This window comes from Schistocerca gregaria, chromosome 8 (genome assembly GCF_023897955.1).
Source record: "Schistocerca gregaria isolate iqSchGreg1 chromosome 8, iqSchGreg1.2, whole genome shotgun sequence".
NCBI classification, from domain to species: Eukaryota; Metazoa; Arthropoda; class Insecta; order Orthoptera; family Acrididae; genus Schistocerca; species Schistocerca gregaria.
Window position 1 is genome coordinate 252,764,651 of NC_064927.1, and position 18,157 is coordinate 252,782,807.

Below are 18,157 nucleotides of genomic sequence, written 5' to 3' on the forward strand. Positions count from 1 at the left end.
CACTGAAACACGTATATACCAATTTATGTATATCTAGTTTCAAAACTGCCTTAATTGCGAAACATTTACAACTTAGTCTTTTATCCTCCATTTTACCTCCTTAGTGGTAGAAATCGAAAAATCGCTTCTTAAACGATGCATACAGTCTAAGATCAACACTCTCCCCCAATTCCAAGTTTCTATCCTTAGCGGTTTGGGCTGAGCGATGATGAGTCAGCTAGTCAGGACATCGTCTTCTGTATGGCCTGAAGTCAGAAGACGTGCATATGGAGACCACCATGAGACATCATCACGGCTCCGTAATCTTGCACTTCGTTCACAGACCGTCCTTTCCTGCTTGCCCTGTCTGTGGACACGGTGGTTTCGTTAGCATACATAATTCAACTGTGTTGTACACTAGCAAAGCTTCGGTTACCTGAAATGTTCTTTATAAACTGTGACAGTTTTAACTTTTTCTTGTGGGCTAAAATGAGATTGACGACCTATTAGACTGATATAGTTATGGGTGGCAGTACTGAATATTAGTCCGGGTCTACGGATAAACATTTCTGATTAATGTGCGAAGAAACACGTCGCTTAGTTTATTCCTCGCGTGCCGTGTTGGGAATGCCTGACATTTGGCAGTGTCCAAGAATGGGATTTCGCACGGCAGCCCCAAAGATCAAAAAGAACATTTCAAGTAACCAAGCTTTGCTAGTGTACAACACAGTCATCCGGATGAGCATATGGAGTTCTGTATGACAACGAAGCCATTGTGTCCACAGACAAGACAAGCGGGAACGGACGGTCTGTTAACGAAGTGGCAAATTATGGAGCCACGATAACCTGTCATCGTGGCTGTCCACAAGCACGTCTTCAGACTTCAGGCCATTCATTTTCCTTTTTATTTGGTTTAGCAGGAAGACAAAACGACAACGGTATTTGCCCCGAACTGCTTGCACGGAAACAAAGCTTATTATATGATTCCTCTCCTTGTCACCCTAGCAACGCTAGCCAGCTTTCTTTAAGTATAGTAGGAGCCCCATTAATACAGATATGTTAGACATAATCGCTTCATGAATTAATGACACAAATGTTATGTGTGTTATGGCCTCAAGTGCTTCGTACTGAAAGATTAAATGTGATGCTGTTTCAGCCCCCACAACACACAGTTTACTGTAGGGGCATCTCTGTTCCCATTGTGTGCAAACGATTCCTGAAGTTCCTATGGCCAGTCATCAGACCTACTACGACTTTACTCTGCCTATTGTTTAAGTCCAGGATTACACAATTTATGCTGAAGGATCGTTTCTGCACTATGAGCTTGCCGTTTTATTGGTTTTAGATCTTATTACAATATTCTACGTGCTACCTCCTGCTACAACTACGTAGTTTTCATGTTCCATTGACGTTAGTTGTGGTCATGACAGGGAGAGAAGGCAATCGTAACGGCATCAGCTATATTACTGAATTTATAAAGTGATACGTAGTATCCTCTGTGCTGTTACCTTGAGAGACTTTGTATGTGTCAGGAAATTTGTTTAAGTGAGTTAGAAAGTGAAGAGGCGTCCAGTTACAGAGGTAGAACTTGCTCTTAGCACTCTGTCAGGGGCCAGAACTGAGTTCAGTATTCTACTCCAGTGATGCAGGATGTGCCAGAAATTAAGCTGATAAGAATAATTTCTTTACCTGATGGGAGAATACTTAGAGGAAATACAGCCTATGTCATAGTGTTGTACAGGATTTTCACAAGTAATGGTACTTCATCGACATGAAAACGAGTGTCATGTGAATTCTTCTGTCATCGAAAATAACTCATATAAAGGGGGGGAATCTACATTCCACATGAGAAATTCGGGGCTTATTTACTTAAAAACATCTTCGTTTCGGATTCCTTAAACTGAGGAGTGTATGGCAGGGGTGGAGCTGCAGTTAGTCCAAGTCGCGTCGCATTGTAGGGAGGTGGAAGGGGCACATGACGTCTGGGGAAAGCCTTTGAAGTCATCAGATGTGGAGGTTATTCATTGACCAATTAATTATTTTGCATAATTAATTGATGGAAAGTAGTGCTGAACACAGCACCCTACTACTACCACCCACGAACTACGGGATGTGGAAAATTTTTATGTAGTTCTGAAGGAGTTATTAGATTTTTATGATACAGAAATACGTCTAAGATTCCCTGGTCACACATGGCGTCACAAATTTTTCCCTGAAAGTGACAGATTCCAAAACAAAATGACGAATCTGTCAAATTGTCGGTATTGCAAAGGCCTGCTTTTCACCTGGGAATCACTTCTCCGTATGGATTGAAACGCATGCTAATTCGGTACTTCTGTGTTCACGCTGTAAATGGGGACTTTTTAGAGCGATTCGGTTCTGAAGCTAACAAGCTGGAGATGGCAGCGGGCAGGCAGAGTGCAATGAGTAGAAAGCACTTCTGGCTGTTCTCGTCCCAGTGCGCTGGAGTGAGCACACAGAGTTTAGGCACGGCGGGGAGGGGGCATTATCGACTGTTCGGTGTAGCAGCCGAGCCGGCTGTTTGCTGTGACGTAGTTGTGAATGGCGAGGGGTGGGGGGCCGGCGAGCTGCGCGGCGGGGTAGCGCAACAGGCTGCCGGCAGGCGGTGTGTCCGTCCGCAGTTGTGCCGAGGTCGCTGCCAGCAACAGGCAGCTGCGGCTGGCGCATCTGCGCGCTTACCTTCTTTGCTCCCGCACGGCGGGCCGCATCCGACTGCTGCACTAGGCGGTGCTTGCACTAGCGGGCAGTTGCCAAATTTTCCGACTCCGGTTTCCGCGGCAGTAGAATAGGGAGAATGCGATTGCGCATGCCTATTCGGTATGGTAAACGGTGAACTGTACGAAATGAACTAAGTCTCGAAAGGAGAAAGCAAACTTTAATTAAAGGTAAATAGTTACACTAATTAGGTGTTTGCGAGGGAAAATCCGCGAATCCACAATGAAAACTTAGATTTCATTCTGTTGTTATTAGGCCAAATACAAATATAAATATATCCTACGTGGAATTTAGTTACTGGGTTTTTTTGTTACGCGTCCCTTAGCGTTTCGTGCGTCAGCTCATCTTCAGGTGACTATTCAAAATTTATTATTATATTACCATACTAAACTTAATCAAAATTTCGGGATGTCAGTGAAGTGAGACTCTGGAAATTATTATTAACATTTATCTCCTAGTATTTGTGACGAACGATAGGTATTTAGTGAAGTGTTTCAGCCAAGCTTACACTTTAATGTAATGACACGTCGGCAACAGTCACATCACTGACTTGCCGAAATTTGTAAATATGTCGATGCTCAATCTGGGACTGTGAAAACTTAACTTTGAAAGGTAAGTATTTCCTCATTATAGATTTACATGTATGTCACAGAATATATGAAACAGTCTGCATTTATATTTCGTCAGAAAAAGAATGTTGTCCATTTCAGTATCAGGTCACTGCATATAACTGTGACACATACTTTTTTTTTTTTTTTTTTTTGCATACAAGGATGAGAATGAAACAGGCTAAATGCCCTGGTATTCACAAGTTATTCTACCACACGAGACTATTCTTTGTTCTCATTTTATTGATAGTTTGTGACCATCCTCCATCTGTTGCTACTTTATGCAGTGTCATTACTTTTATCAAAACCTAACTGCTGCACCCAAAATCCTCAATTCTATACTTCTTAAGTCGAAATTTTTCTGTGCAACTACCGTTTTTCTCCTAGATTCCTCTTTCTTGTGACAAGTTTAGGATTCATACATATTTTATTAGAACTCGTCATTCTATCTCTTATGGCAAAGGTGATTCATTGACTTGTTTTCCTTGCCATTCCTTCTAACTTTTAACATCCATTTCTTCTCTGGTATTCACATTGTCCATGTTATATTTCCATACAAAATTTTATTGCAAACGTACAACCTAAGCAATTCTTTCCCAAAACTTATACCAATTTCTTATTTTGAATACTGTTTTGTCTTAGCAAACATTCTTTGGCTACACCAATATACTTACAGTATCTTACTCAATTTGCACGAAGAAACGTAAAAAATATTCGAAAAGTCTGAGTGCTTAGAGTTTGCATAATATCATTTTCTCCTTGTGAGTAGTATGCTGAATGGCTACTATACTTTGAAGAAGCCGGTAGTTATATATCTTACTGGAGAATGTAGTTGGCTCGTCAATGATGAAACAGAAACTTCCCCTTGAAAACTTAAACCTCTTATAAAGAAACCTCTCTCTCTCTCTCTCTCTCTCTCTATAGATTAAGTGGATTCCGTCGATGTGCCATTAGAGCCCAATTAACGAAAATTTGATGATGGGTCCTCGAATAGGTATCAAGAACCCACTCAGAAAAGAATAATGGTCCTCTTCCTAATAAAACTGGCAGAGTCTGGAGGTTCGTGCTACGAAACCAGTTTTCATTAATCCAGGCGATCTATAGGACTCTGTAGTACTTCGTAATAAGGAATCCAAGTTCCGATTGAAATAACCACCAACGCGTACCTTTTGCGTAGTAATAAGCTTGTACGTTTCAGACAACACTTCCACAGATAAATACGAACAAATTCCAGTAATGATTCTTTACTATTAAGGACTCACATTCTTGAGATCAAAATTTCGACAATGGTGGCTTGCAGCAATACCTTTAAAAGACTCTCTTTCTAACAAAGCGATGCAGTTCTCTCACATCTTTCACAAAAGTGTCCGCTGCATTCCAGCACATTGTTAACATGGGCATTTCACACAGTAATGCTACGAGTTCAAGAGCACTGAGGGTCTCACAAGCGTCTCTCTTTTAGTGCTCGGTATAATGAAGCAAATATTTCACGTAAGTTCATTATCTGGCTCCAGCTGCCAGAGACTGTGATGGTGGTGGTGGTGGTGGTGGTGGTGGTGTGTGTGTGTGTGTCTGTCTGTCTTTTTGTTGTGGTTTTCTGCAACTGTGCTGGGTGATGAGTAGCCTTTTCATCATATTGTTGAATATAAAATATTACAGCGTTTCATTCCCGTAAAGTAAACGGTGTCGATTTTTATCGTTTTACGTACTGTTTGATCTAGTATAATGAGATCCTTTAATGGAGCTCTACTGCTACACTTCGTGTTGAATGGTATAACACGTGTTTCCTGTCAAACAAGTTCGAGGGATTTGTCGTAAAGGGTATGAGTAAATCAGCAGTATGTGCTGTGTAGAACCTTACAAGGTTTCAAGCAGGACATGGGAGTATGTCCGGAACCGTGCGACTGCTACGGTCGCAGGTTCGAATCCTGCCTCGGGCATGGATGTGTGTGATGTCCTTAGGTTAGTTAGGTTTAAGTAGTTTTCAGTTCCAGGGGACTGATGACCACAGCAGTTGAGTCCCATAGTACTCAGAGCCATTTTAACCATTTTTTAGAACATGGGAGTAACCATTGCCAAAGATCGTCAATTCAACTGGCGCAGCTATTCTGAATATTCATTCGTACAGAGACTTTTTCCACACGACTCTGATCCTCTGCATATTGGACGTTAGTGAAGGATGGAAAAAAGAAGTAAGAAAGAAACAAAATATATCAACATTAGTTGACTATCGATGACACATGAACACCCGATAACTTGGCCACTGTACGTCTGCTCCACATTAAACACCATCATGAATTAAAAACTAGTACAGTGTCTGGTGTCGAATAACATTTGATGGTTTCCGATATCACTGATACTGGAAGATCCACAAAAAATTCTAGTTTCTCGAAAACACATTTCTCACGGTTAATGTACAGCTATCGCCAGTCAATATGTCATGAGCAATAGGACAGAACAGAGGACACCAAAACTGATTTCCTGGTACAATTGTGATTTTCCTGAATGATAAACACAATAATAATTTCTGTATCTTGTATAGTCAGAATGTTACATGTAGATTTATCATTAAAACATCAGTTAGTTTATTTACTTTAAGATGTTACTGAACTTAGATACCAGGTTCAAATGCGCTGTAAATGCAACAACGTACTATCATGCCCTCTCATGTTTCTTTACCTTCCTACTTCGCATAAAATATTAAACAAACTGAGGAAATGAAAATGACATTCATTATAGCGAGTTAGATGGTTAGGGGACGATCAAAAAGTTTCTGTTCGAAGGCCATACAGTCCAGAAAAACAGTACGCCAATCAGGCAAAATAGGAGTGAGCATCGAGGCAATAATCCCACCGGCACCCCAGGTTGAAAATACGCGTTTGGTAAAACATCGTATCCTGCTGCATAAAGATTTCCGTATCTACCTGCTGCACATCCTCGTGTGAGAGCAATCGTCGAATCTTTAAGGCACTTTTTAAATAACCAAAGGCGCGATAATCTCATGTGGGGTGATTAGGTGTGTACGGTGGGTGCTCGTCTGCCTCCCACTTCATTTTGTGAAACTTTTGCATTACAACATTTGTGATACCGGGCCGTGTGTTATCTTGAAGCAGAGCACCCCTTGGCGCACCCTTCCACAGTGGTGGTTTTCGACAAACATGCTGCCCCAAAGCCATATTTCATTCGCCGATGGATGTCTACCGGTGTTTCTCGTACTGCAGCCTAGGAAAGTATAACAGCGCCGTAGGCCTGTTTGGAAGCATTTGGTAATAACGACGCCATAATTCGCGTTTTCGTATTTGACGGAAGTAGGTGGCGAAGACACACTAGCTCCTTGCGTACATGTCGGTGTTTATATACCCGCATCGGAATCGTGCGACGTTGCATCTATGCTATAGCAACGTACTCAAACGGAATTTCTTTTGTCGCCCTTCATATTAAACAAACTGAGAAAGTGAAAACGACATTCACGATTGGAAATGAGATGTATAATATGATAATCGCTCCAAAAATTCCAATGGGTGAGTTATTAATTTGATTTATTTTCAGAAGTGTGGAAAATACTGCTTGAAATTTTCTTTCCATTCGATGCTAAACGATTAAAAACATAGAAAAAATTAATTTACGAATTTGAAAAGTCCCGAAAAAGATAGAGGTTCCTTGTAACGTGTCGTATAAACGACAGCCAGCTTCACAAAAAATTTTTAATTTGGAAAAAGGTTTACCTATGACCAACATGTATTTATTACGTTTATGTAGAAATTTAGCTGAATCGCGTTAGCAGTTACGCCCGATTAAGAAACCTGTGGACAGACAAAGAGGAGATATCTCGTTTTTATATGTAAGAATAACTTAATGTTCGACCTGAGATACAGAGAGAAATATGATGATCATTCGTCTAATAGAATGTTAGACAGCCGTTCTGACGCAAAACTGCTGCACTTCGGAGTTGCATGGCTGCAACGTCTCCTTGGTATATGATCTGAGTTTGTCGGCCAAAGTATGCGCTCACAGCGTACAAATTCCTGAAGCGCACATGGCACCTTCTGTACCACCCGTCATCATCCGACAGGTTCACGCCTCACAGTGGTCTTGGTTTAGCTATTCTTATGCTAGTCGACGGCGTACCCTGATCTCCCAAATAATATAACAGAAAGCTTGAGTCATCTGATTCATGCGATTCGATTGTGCTGTTCAGCAGTTGTGATATTCCCATGTCTGCTGAATTTGTAACTGACTGCGTTTGATAAAACATGAAAGACACACACCCCTCGCCTGCTCCTAGAGAGCATCATTTGGAATGACCAGATGAACAGTCTGCTCCACAGCACTTGCGTCTTGCATGGCAAAAATTTACCTCGTCTGCAGTTACAAAATCGTCCTAAAGGTTTTGCTCTTTTGTAAATGTGAGCGCTCATTTAAAGACTATAAGGAATTAAATATTTTGATGCATCGATCATGTTTTCATCTCTTCTGCACAATAAAAAACAGCCACCAGACCCAAAGGACCACGACATGTCGAATTTCCATCTCACATAGACGTGTTATGGAGGGGCATGCGGTCATCACGAAGCTCTCCCTGCTTCTTGTTCAAAGACACTCCTCAGTTGGCCTAACAAGGTTGAGTGCGTCACACTACACTCGTCAGGACATGACAAAATCCGGACAGTACCTGGAACTGAACTCAGGACTCCTGCATCTGAGTTAGACACCCTGCTAACTCGGCTACAGTAGCGGACTTATACTCTGTCCACTGACGTTAATGTGACCACCGTCAAAGGCCTGAATGACCATCTTTTCCAAGGCGGACTGCTGCGAGATGTGCAGGACGAATGTCAGTGAGGCTCTGAAAGATACCGACAGGGATATGGAGCTACTGATACTCAGGTACCGTGCCCGCCTGCTCTATGTTTCTCAGCTGAGGATCTGTGACACGAACAGTCCGATCGAGGTGGTCCCAAAGATTCTCAACAGATTTTAAATCTGGGGAGTATGGAAGCCAGTGGAGTAAGGTAAACTCATCTTGATGCTCTTGGAACCACGTACGTACACTGTGAGCTCTCTAATGTAGCATTATCCTGCTGGTAAATGCCATCATACTTAGGAAAAGCAAACTGCACATAGAGGGGGACGTGGCACCCAAAGACAGATGCATGCTTATGTTGACATAATGTGCCTCGCACACAGATGGAATCATCCAGGAATGCAACGAAACATTCCGCAGACCATAACGCTCCCTCTTCCGGCCTGGATCCTTCCGACTATTGATGTGGAGCGTTAACTTTCAGACGTTTCACGCTGTATACGTAAACGCCCATTTTCCCAATATAGCACAAAACGTGATTCTTCTGAAAAGGCCACCTGTCACCACTCGGTGGACTCCAATCTAAAGAATAGCAGTCGGTATAGGTTCCTAATCAGGCTCGTGCTACGGAGGCCCATAGCCAGTAACGTTCGCTGAACGGTTGTTTAGGATACCCTGTTCAAAGTGGCTCTAAGCACTATGGGACTCAAGGTCTGAGGTCATCAGTCCCCTAGACTTGTTGTTGTTGTTGTAGGTGTGGTCTTCAGTCCTAAGACTGGTTTGATGCAGCTCTCCATGCTACTCTATCCTGCGCAAGCTACTCTATCCTTACTGCAACCTACATCCTTCTGAATCTGCTTAGTGTATTCATCTCTTGGTTTCCCTCTACGATTTTTACCCTCCACACTGCCCTCCAATGCTAAATTTTTGATCCCTTGATGCCTCAGAACATGTCCTACTGACTGGTCCCTTTTTTTTGTCAAGTTGTGCTACAAACTCCTCTTCACCCCTAGACTTAGAACTACTTAAACCTAACTAACCTAAGTACTTCACACACATCCATGCCCGAGACAGGATTAGAACCTGCGACCGTAGCAGCAGCGCGGTTCCGGACTAGAGAGCCTAGAACCGCTCGGTCACAACGGACGGCGATACCCTGTTGATAACGGCTTGGCTCACTTGGACGATCCTTCACGTCTATTCGTTCGCACACATTTCCGCAGCCGTCGTTCACCCCTGTCATCTATGACTTTTGGTGCTCCGAAGTTGCCTTGGAGCGGTTTTTAGATAGTGCCATTTTGTGACGTATGGCAATGCGAACAGTTTACAAACTTAGCAGTATCGGAAATGCTCCCGCTCTTGGCCAAAAGCCAATGGTCAGGTCCGTGGACATAAGGTAAATCGCTCCGTTTCTTCATTGCAACATCGAAAGCACTGTTTTCCACGTCCCCCGACACACTCTGTGTACCCTCCACGGCTAGTGCTGCTACGTGCCTTTTGTGCGTGGCTATTTCGAGTTGACGTCGAACATAGGTGGAGGTTTCATTACTGTTACTTGACCGTGTACTTACTGGCCAAGTATGTACATTTGTCAACAAGAGACAGTGACGTTTAAAATAAGGGCTAGGCTGTGACTGTCTTTCCAGTGTGTGATGCTAACCTACGGGTACGAACGAAGAATATTTAAGATACATTAAAAATAATACGCCAAACTAAAGCCCTTATTTCTTTAAAAAAATTTATAGGCTCCGGTCGCTATCATTTCTATGACCAGACTTGTATCCTTTTATTTGCTTACCTAGCCATCAGAGATTGAGTGGGACATTTAAATCTACGTAAACATTTCATCATCATCGATACACACCAAAAATATTAAAACATATTGTAAGACACGTAAATTTATCAGCTGAAACATTATGGCCACTCTCCAACCCTAGACCGAATGCAACCTGGTGGTGTTGGGAGTATGCAGTAAGGGAAGTACCCAGTGGCTATAATGAAAGTGTAGGTATTCATGGAGGTCCAGTGTGTGTGTGTGTGTGTGTACTGATTATCTTATGCCAGCGAAACTTGGTACCGATGCTAATAGGATAGTGAGGAACCAATTTATACTGGGAAAAAATTAGTTCCAATTCTGGCCACCAGGTGGAAGTCTGGCGGTCTACAGCATCCCATCGAGCTGCCTGGCGCCCATCCTGAAAAAATTGTGCCAACAGCTGTTAATAATAAAATTACTATTATGCCTTTCTCACTTGTTTGACCGTTTCTGCCCACGTCGTGTCATTAATCCATTAATAAGAAAACTTTTTAATATTTCTTTCTTGCAGACATAGTGCAGGTTTTCACCTGCTAGTCAAAACTGGTACTAACTTTTTTCTCAGTGTAAATCGTTTCCGCATTTACACTTCAGAACTTCTACGAAGTTCCGCTGCCATAGGATAATTATATTCCACACTGGACCTGTGCGATCTTCTGCATTTTAATTATAATCTCCAGGTATGTAAGATAATCAGAGACGAATGGGGAACAATTTTAGTGACAATACGCCCAGAACATGAGGGAATCACCGAGATAAGCGGATTTCACAGACGCCTTATTGTTATGGACCGACACCTCTGAACCAGCATCTTGGAAACGGCGGAGCTGATGGCTGTTCACATTCTATGTTCACATTCTACTATCGTAAGGATCTACAGAAAGTGACGGAAGTACGAAGAATCTAAGAGTAGTGACAAGGTGTTTGATGTCCGTAACTCAACAAACAGTGTGGAAGTTGGAGGCTTTCCCACCCTGTGAAGCAGGATAGGTGGCAATTTGTTGAGGGTCTGTCAACAGAGTACAATACTGGTGGATAAACAAGTGTTTCGGAGCACACTGTTCAGCGCAAATTGTTGAGCATGAGGCTCAGTCAGAGGCTTCCCTGCCCTGGGAAGCAGGACAGGCGACAATTTGTTGAGGATGTGACGACAGAATACAATACTGATGCATGAACAAGTGTTTCGGAACACACTGTTCAGCGCACATTGTTGAGCATGAGGCTCCACAGCAGATGACCACTATCGTGTTCTTACGTTAATCCAATGACATCGTCAGTTACAATTGCAAAGGGTACTGGGTCATCGCTTGCACCGTAGATCAATAGGAACACATCGCCTGATCGGATGAAGGGCGGTTCTTGTTACATTGGATAGTATCCGGATGCGCCGTTGTGGAGGCGAAAGGCTGCCTGAAACTTGCACTATGCCATGGCGCATTCCGGTAGGGACAGTGTCATGCTGTGGGGGACGTTCACTCTGGGGCCTCTATGAATCATATGGTAGCAATCGAAGGCATCACGTCGCTCTGGACTACACGAACATTATTGCGGACTATCTGCATTCCTTCATATTCGCTGTCTTCCCAGATAACGACTGCATCATCCAGCAGGGCCTCGTCTGTATCCAACGAAATGCCACTGAGAGGCAGCCAGGTACCAGCTCTCCAGTCGCAAATCACCAACGCATTATCTGTGAAATTTGCGTTACCTGGTGTCACATACTTCTGCAAACCAATCAGTTACATATCTAATCCGTGCCACCCACAATCGTTGCTGTATTGCGTGACAGGAGAAGTAGCATTTACCAAAAACAACAGATACTTTCTCTGTCGGAGGATGCTCGTACTGGCAAAGTAAACTTTGTTTCAGGATGCATCACACTTTCCAGGAACACCTTACGAACACGTGGTTCTCTTCAATGGTTTGAAGAAACTGCACCTCTCCTGGGTATTCATTGTCGCCCTTTGTGAATGTTTATGAACAAATGCTGTAAATGGCAAATGTGGACAAATGTTGAAAATGTGTGGAGAATGTAAGAAGATAAGAATGAAAAAAGAAAGGTACACGCGTGCGTGTGTGTGCGCGCGCGCGCGCGTGTGTGTGTGTGTGTGTGTGTGTGGGGGGGGGGGGGGGGCACTTCGGACCAGTGAGGTTCGAATCACTGTATGCGCATATGCATAGATTAATACGAATGCTAGGATGATTTATTTTTGAAGGACATGGCATGGTTTCTTTCCGGTAGTTGTGAAATTAAGCGCAAAGGCTATAACATTAAGAGTGCAATGTGAATTCCACCGTTAAATCCAATGAAGAGAGCAGAGAGCTGGAAAGAGTATATTTTTGGTCTCTATGAGGCGGAGGACTTATCTGTGACGTGACGGAGGAAGAAACAGGGTTCGACAGGTATTAGAAAGGCGATACAGAATATAAAAGAGCTTTGGAAGAGTTGATATCAAACAAAGCAAAAGGGATATATAACATTCCATCAGGCTTTCTAAAATCGTTGGGGGAAGTGGCAACAAAACGACTATTCATATTGGCGTGTGGGATGTATGAAACTGGCGATATATCATTCACTCAATCCCGATGATTACAGCAGCAGACAAGTGAGAAAATTATAGCACAATCAGCTTAGCGTCTCATAAATTCAAACCGGTGACATGAATAGTATACAGAACAATGGAGAAGATAATCGGGGATCTCTCAGATGACCAGTTTGGCTTCAGGAAAGGCGAAAGCATCAGAGAGGCAGTTCTGCCATTGCAGTGGATAAAGAAAAAGACTGAAGAAAAATCAAGACATTCATAAGATTTGTAGACCTGAAAACGGTGTCCGACAAAGTAAAAGGGGGCAAGATGTTCGAAATTCTGTGAAAAATAAGCATAAGCTGTAGGGAAAGCAGGGCAATATACAAGAACCAAGACGGAACAAGACTGGAAAACCAAGAAATAAGTGCTGTGTTTGAAAAGGGTGTAGGACGAGGATGTAGTCTTTCGCCCCTATTGTTCAGTCTGTACATCGAAGAAGCAATGGTGGAAATACAAGAAAGGCCCACGAGCTGAATTACAATTCAAGCTGAAAGGATGTCAACGATAAGATTCGCTGATGACATTACATTCTCGGAGAAAGTAAAGACGAATTACAGGATATGTTGAATGGAATGAACGGTCTAATGAGTACACAATATGGCCTGAGAGAAAATCGAAGAAAGACGAAAGAAATGAGAAGTAGAAGAAATAAGTAGAAGAAAAGCTGGAGACGAAGTTAAGGAATTCTGCTTCTTAGGCAGCAAAATAACCCATGATGGACGGAGGAAGGAGGACAAAAAAAGCAAATCAGCACAAAGAAAAAGGGCATTCCTGGGTAAGATGACTGTACGTTGGAGCACAGCATTGTATGGTAGAGAAAAAAATACTTCAGGAAAACCGGAACAGAAGAGAATAATTTGAGATGTGACGCTACAGAAGAACGTTGAAAATTAGGTCTGATAACACAAGGAGTGAGGTTGTTATCCGCAGAATCGGCGAAGAACGAAACGTATAGAAAAAAAGAGACAAGAGGAAGGAACAGGATGGTAGGGCCTATGTTAAGGCTTCTGCGAATAATTTCCATGGTACTAGAAGGAGCTGTAGACGGTAAAAGCTGCAGAGGAAGACAGCGATTGCAATACATCCAACAAGTAACTGAGGACGCAGGTTGCAATTGCTACTCTGACATGTAAAGATTGGCGCAGAATAGGAATTCGTAGCTGGTCGCATGAAACCAGTCAGAAGACTGATGACTCAGAAAATAATAATTGTGATTGCCATACTTGTGCTTCGATGAACAGAAGTTTCATGTTCATCCTCGTTCCGTCCCTTGTTTGCACGACCTAGGGGTTTTTCATCCAGACAGAAAAATAAAAAATTAAACTGTAAAATACATATGGTGCGGTCTGCGTAATGTGGTTTGGTTGCACAGGCAGGTGTCTATTGGATTAGATTAGATACTCTATTAATTTTGTAAGACACATGCAGAAAAAGCCCTTGAGGGTACGGAGCGTTAGGAAAACAGAAATACACAGCTGCCCATTTAAAACTTCAGTACCGGAGAAGGACTAGAAAATCAGGAAATTTTATTTCTTGGACGTATAGAACATAGCAGGAAGAGTACGTGATTGTATGTGTTGGTGTTTGGAGGGCGGGGGTTCGTACACTATGCGGAATTTGGTACACAGAACCGCCGCCTGTGGCAAGATCGATGACTGAAACTGATTCGAAGTAAGCTTGGGTGATAAATACGGGTACATCTTTCAATGCCCGCTTCTGTAGCCGGTGGTTAACGAAACAGATCCTCATGGGGGAGGGGGTGGTCCTGGGTTCGATTCCTGCTACTGCAAAGGGGTGGAATGGTTGGACCGCGGTGCACTCAGCTCCGTGATGCCAATTCAGGAGCTACCTGACTGAGAGAAGGCAGCTCAAAGATCGGATTGCTGAAATTTGGTGTTCTGACCCCATGCTGCTCCATATCGCATCCGATGATGAATGCTGTGGAGCCCACGATAGCCGGTAGACTACAGCATTGTAGCGGTTGCCAGACTTGATAAACTGCAGTGACTGAGAAGTACCATTCTGTTGGCACCTCCTGATCAGATATTTCAGAGTCCAGATAAAAGTCATGGTATACCCCCTAATATCGCGTCGAACCTCCTTTTTCGGGGCGTAAAGCAGCATTTCGACGTGGCATGGATTCGAGAAGTCGCTGGAAGTATCCTTTAGAAATACTAAGCCATGCCGTCCTTAATCTACATCTACATCCGTATTCCACAAGCCAACTGACGGTGTTTGGCGGAGGGTACCTTAAGTACCTCTATCGGTTCTCCCTTCTATTCCAGTCTCGTATTGTTCGTGGAAAGAAGGATTGTCGGTATGCTTCTGTGTGGGCTATGATCTCTCTGATTTTATCCCTGATTTTATCCTCATGTTCTGTTTGCGAGATGTATGTAGGAGGGAGCAATATACTGCTTGACTCCGCGGTGAAGGTATGTTCTCGAAATTTCAACAAAAGCCCGTACCGAGCTACTGAGCGTTTCTCCTGCTGAGTCTTCCACTGGAGTTTGTCTATCATCTCCGTAACGCTTTCACGATTACTAAATGATCCTGTAACGAAGCGCGCTGCTCTCCGTTGGATCTTTTCTATCACTTCTATCAACCACATCTGGTACGGATCCTACACTTCTGAGCAGTATTCAAGCAGTGGGCGAACAAGCGTACTGTAATCTACTTCCTTTGTTTTCAGATTTCATTTCCTTAGGATTCTTCCAATGAATCTCAGTCTGGCATCTGCTTTACCGACGATCAACTTTATATGGTCGTTCCATTTTAAATCACTCCTAATACCTACTTCCAGATAATTTATGGAATTAACTGCTTCCAGTTACTGACCTGCTATATTGTAGCTAAATGATAAGAGATCTTTCTTTCTATGTATTAGCAGCACATTACACTTGTCTACATTGAGATTCAATTGCCATTCCCTGCACCATGCGTCAATTCGCTGCACATCCTCCTGCATTTCAGTACAATTTTCCATTGTTACAACCTCTCGATATACTACAGCGTCACCCGCAAAAAGCCTCAGTGACTTCCGAAGTCATCCACAAGGTCATTTATGTATATTGTGAATAGCAACGGTCCTACGACACTCCCCTGCGGCACACCTGAAATCACTTTTACTTCGGAAGACTTCTCTCCATTGAGAATGACATGCTGCGTTCTGTTATCCAGGAACTCTTCCATCCAGTCACACGATTGGTCTGATAGTCCATATGCTCTTACTTTGTTCATTAAACGACTGTGGGGAACTGTATCGAACGCCTTGCGGAAGTCAAGAAACACGGCATCTACCTGGGAAACCGTGCCTATGGCCCTCTGAGTCTCGTGGACGAATAGCGCGAGCTGGGTTTCACATGATCGTCTTTTTCGAAACCCATGCTGATTCCTACAGAGTAGATTTCTAGTCTCTAGAAAAGTCATACTCGAACATAATACGTGTTCCAAAATTCTACAACTTTTCGACGATAGAGATATAGGTCTATAGTTCTGGACATCTGTTTCTTCGTCCCTTCTTAATTGAGAAAGATTGTATGTCGTCGTACATCGCACATTGACTTCTGAGGTTACTTCCCGGGTTGTTCCTTGTCTGTTAGCACTGACAACTCGATGAAACGCCACTGCTTTCGGTAGTTAAGTGAATGTCGTCGGCCAGTGCGGGGTGAGCGGGAACACCGAAATTTGGTATTCTCGGCTCACTCACGACGTTGTGGATCTCGAAATATATAATTCCCTAAAGATATCCGAAATCTACTGTCTGAATCGTCTAGCCCCTGCTACTAATGTGTTAATTGTCGTCGTTCGGCCATAACCACATCTGAAACTTTTTCATATCAATCACATGACAGCTCCGCCAATACACTGCGAGTGTACACGATAGTACCGTCATCTGTATATGTACATATCACTACCCCATGACTTTTGTCACCTCATTGCAGCTCATGAAAGCACTATCACCACGCAATCTTCCACATTGTTGAAAGAAACTGTCACTGAGGTCTTGAAGATAGGGCACAGTCCTCAGCCTTTATACTTCATAAATGCGACGCACGATGCCAAACTTACCATCTACGCGAACCAAGGGTGATCACGTTGTGATCCCGAAGTCCCCTCATGCCATCACGCCAGCTGCTGAGTCAGTATATCCTAACGAATACAATCAGACGACGTTCGTTCTCCTCGCAGCCTGCACTCCCAGAAATGTAGATTGTGTTACTGTTCGGAAAACTAGGACTACATGAGACCATTACTGTGTCTAGTACTGTCGCTGTTCGTTTGTCTGTCAGCGTACTTACCTTCGATGCAATAGTTGCCGCGATAGCAGTCCGTGGTATCCAAAAAAGCACTATGGGACTTAACATCTGAGGTCATAAAACTACTAGAACTTATAACTACTTAAGCCTAACTAACCTAAGGACATCACACTCATCCATGCCCAAGTAAGGGTTCGAAAATGCAGCCTTAGCAGCAGCGCGGTTCCGCCTAGAAGCGCTCGGTCACAGCGGCCGGCCCGTGGTATCCAAGAGTCGTTGTGCTCTCCGAGTGGGAAGTTGTGTAAACCACACAATTCACTGACTCAAGGTATGTGACATGGCAGCATGATTCTGCACAACTTCACGAGCGATGTACCTGTGCTCTCGGGTGCTAGTCGCACGTAGAAGTTGAGATCCTGCTCTGTGCTGGGTATAGCCGACCTGAACCCAAGGATTCGGTGAGGGTCGTGAGATCATGACCAACGTGGATCGTTAGACTTCAGTCTCGATAGGTTGTAAAGCTACCGCATCTGCTGGCACATGTTACCGCTGTTACACGAACCTTCATTCAGTCTTCTCACAAATAGCATACAAGTGCGATTTGTCAATGCGTAGTCTTTCCTTATATACATGACTTAGATAGTGTTACTCCGCTACTACTTTGTGCAGCTGTACTGGAAATATATTCATATTAATATCCGAGTATGTAGTACACGTCATTCCCATTTTCAGTTTGTTGCATACCTCCTCCATCGTTTTCCAATTTTAATGGTTGTAGTGTACATACTAAATATTATCGAAAAAAATTGACGTGCTGTAGTTCCTTCCACAGATGCTAAGTGAAATGGGGCAGCACGTTTTAAACATATTTTCAGTTAAAATGTAGCACAGAAACAAAACTTACCACACAGGTACACTGATAAATTATAAAATGCATAAAATGATACCTAGGTTATTGTAGCTAACAAAAAGTTATCTTACGCAGTTCACATTAACGCGCTGAAGAAGCGGGGAAGTTATGTTCTACTTTGGTATCAAGTTTTGTGATATTATTGGTTCTGCTAACAAATTTATAAATTGGTTTAAATGATTTCGAGACGAATAAAGCTTGTAGACTTCTCTTAAATTGTATATTATTAGCAGCTAAGCTTTCATGATTGTCGGCAAGATATTTAAAATGTCTGTTCCTCAATAATAATCTTTTTCAGAACGAAAGTAAGAGATTTTAAAGCGTTTTGTGTACTGTTCTTATTCATGTACTGACGAGCGGAGAAATGCTACTGTCGGAGCACAAGGAAGGTGATTACGTTCCTGTTTAAAAGACTCTGAGAGAAAAGTGGGGAACCGATGGCCTCGTAACGCCTTCATCA

The 18,157-nt window shown here is 43.0% G+C and overlaps 1 protein-coding gene across 10 annotated transcripts in view; it reads left to right on the forward strand.

The window, feature by feature from the left end:
- Positions 1-2,531: 2,531 nt before the first annotated feature.
- Positions 2,532-18,157, forward strand: part of LOC126284608 (rabphilin-3A-like) — a 971,947-nt gene continuing 956,321 nt past the window's right edge. For 3 of the 10 annotated variants that reach the window (XM_049983658.1, XM_049983666.1, XM_049983661.1), the window contains exon 1: positions 2,620-3,327. The gene's annotated coding sequence lies outside the window, so the exon portion shown is untranslated. Of the gene's footprint in view, positions 3,328-18,157 lie in introns of all 10 variants that reach the window. The other 7 variants (XM_049983668.1, XM_049983660.1, XM_049983667.1 and 4 more) reach the window with 6 other exon arrangements.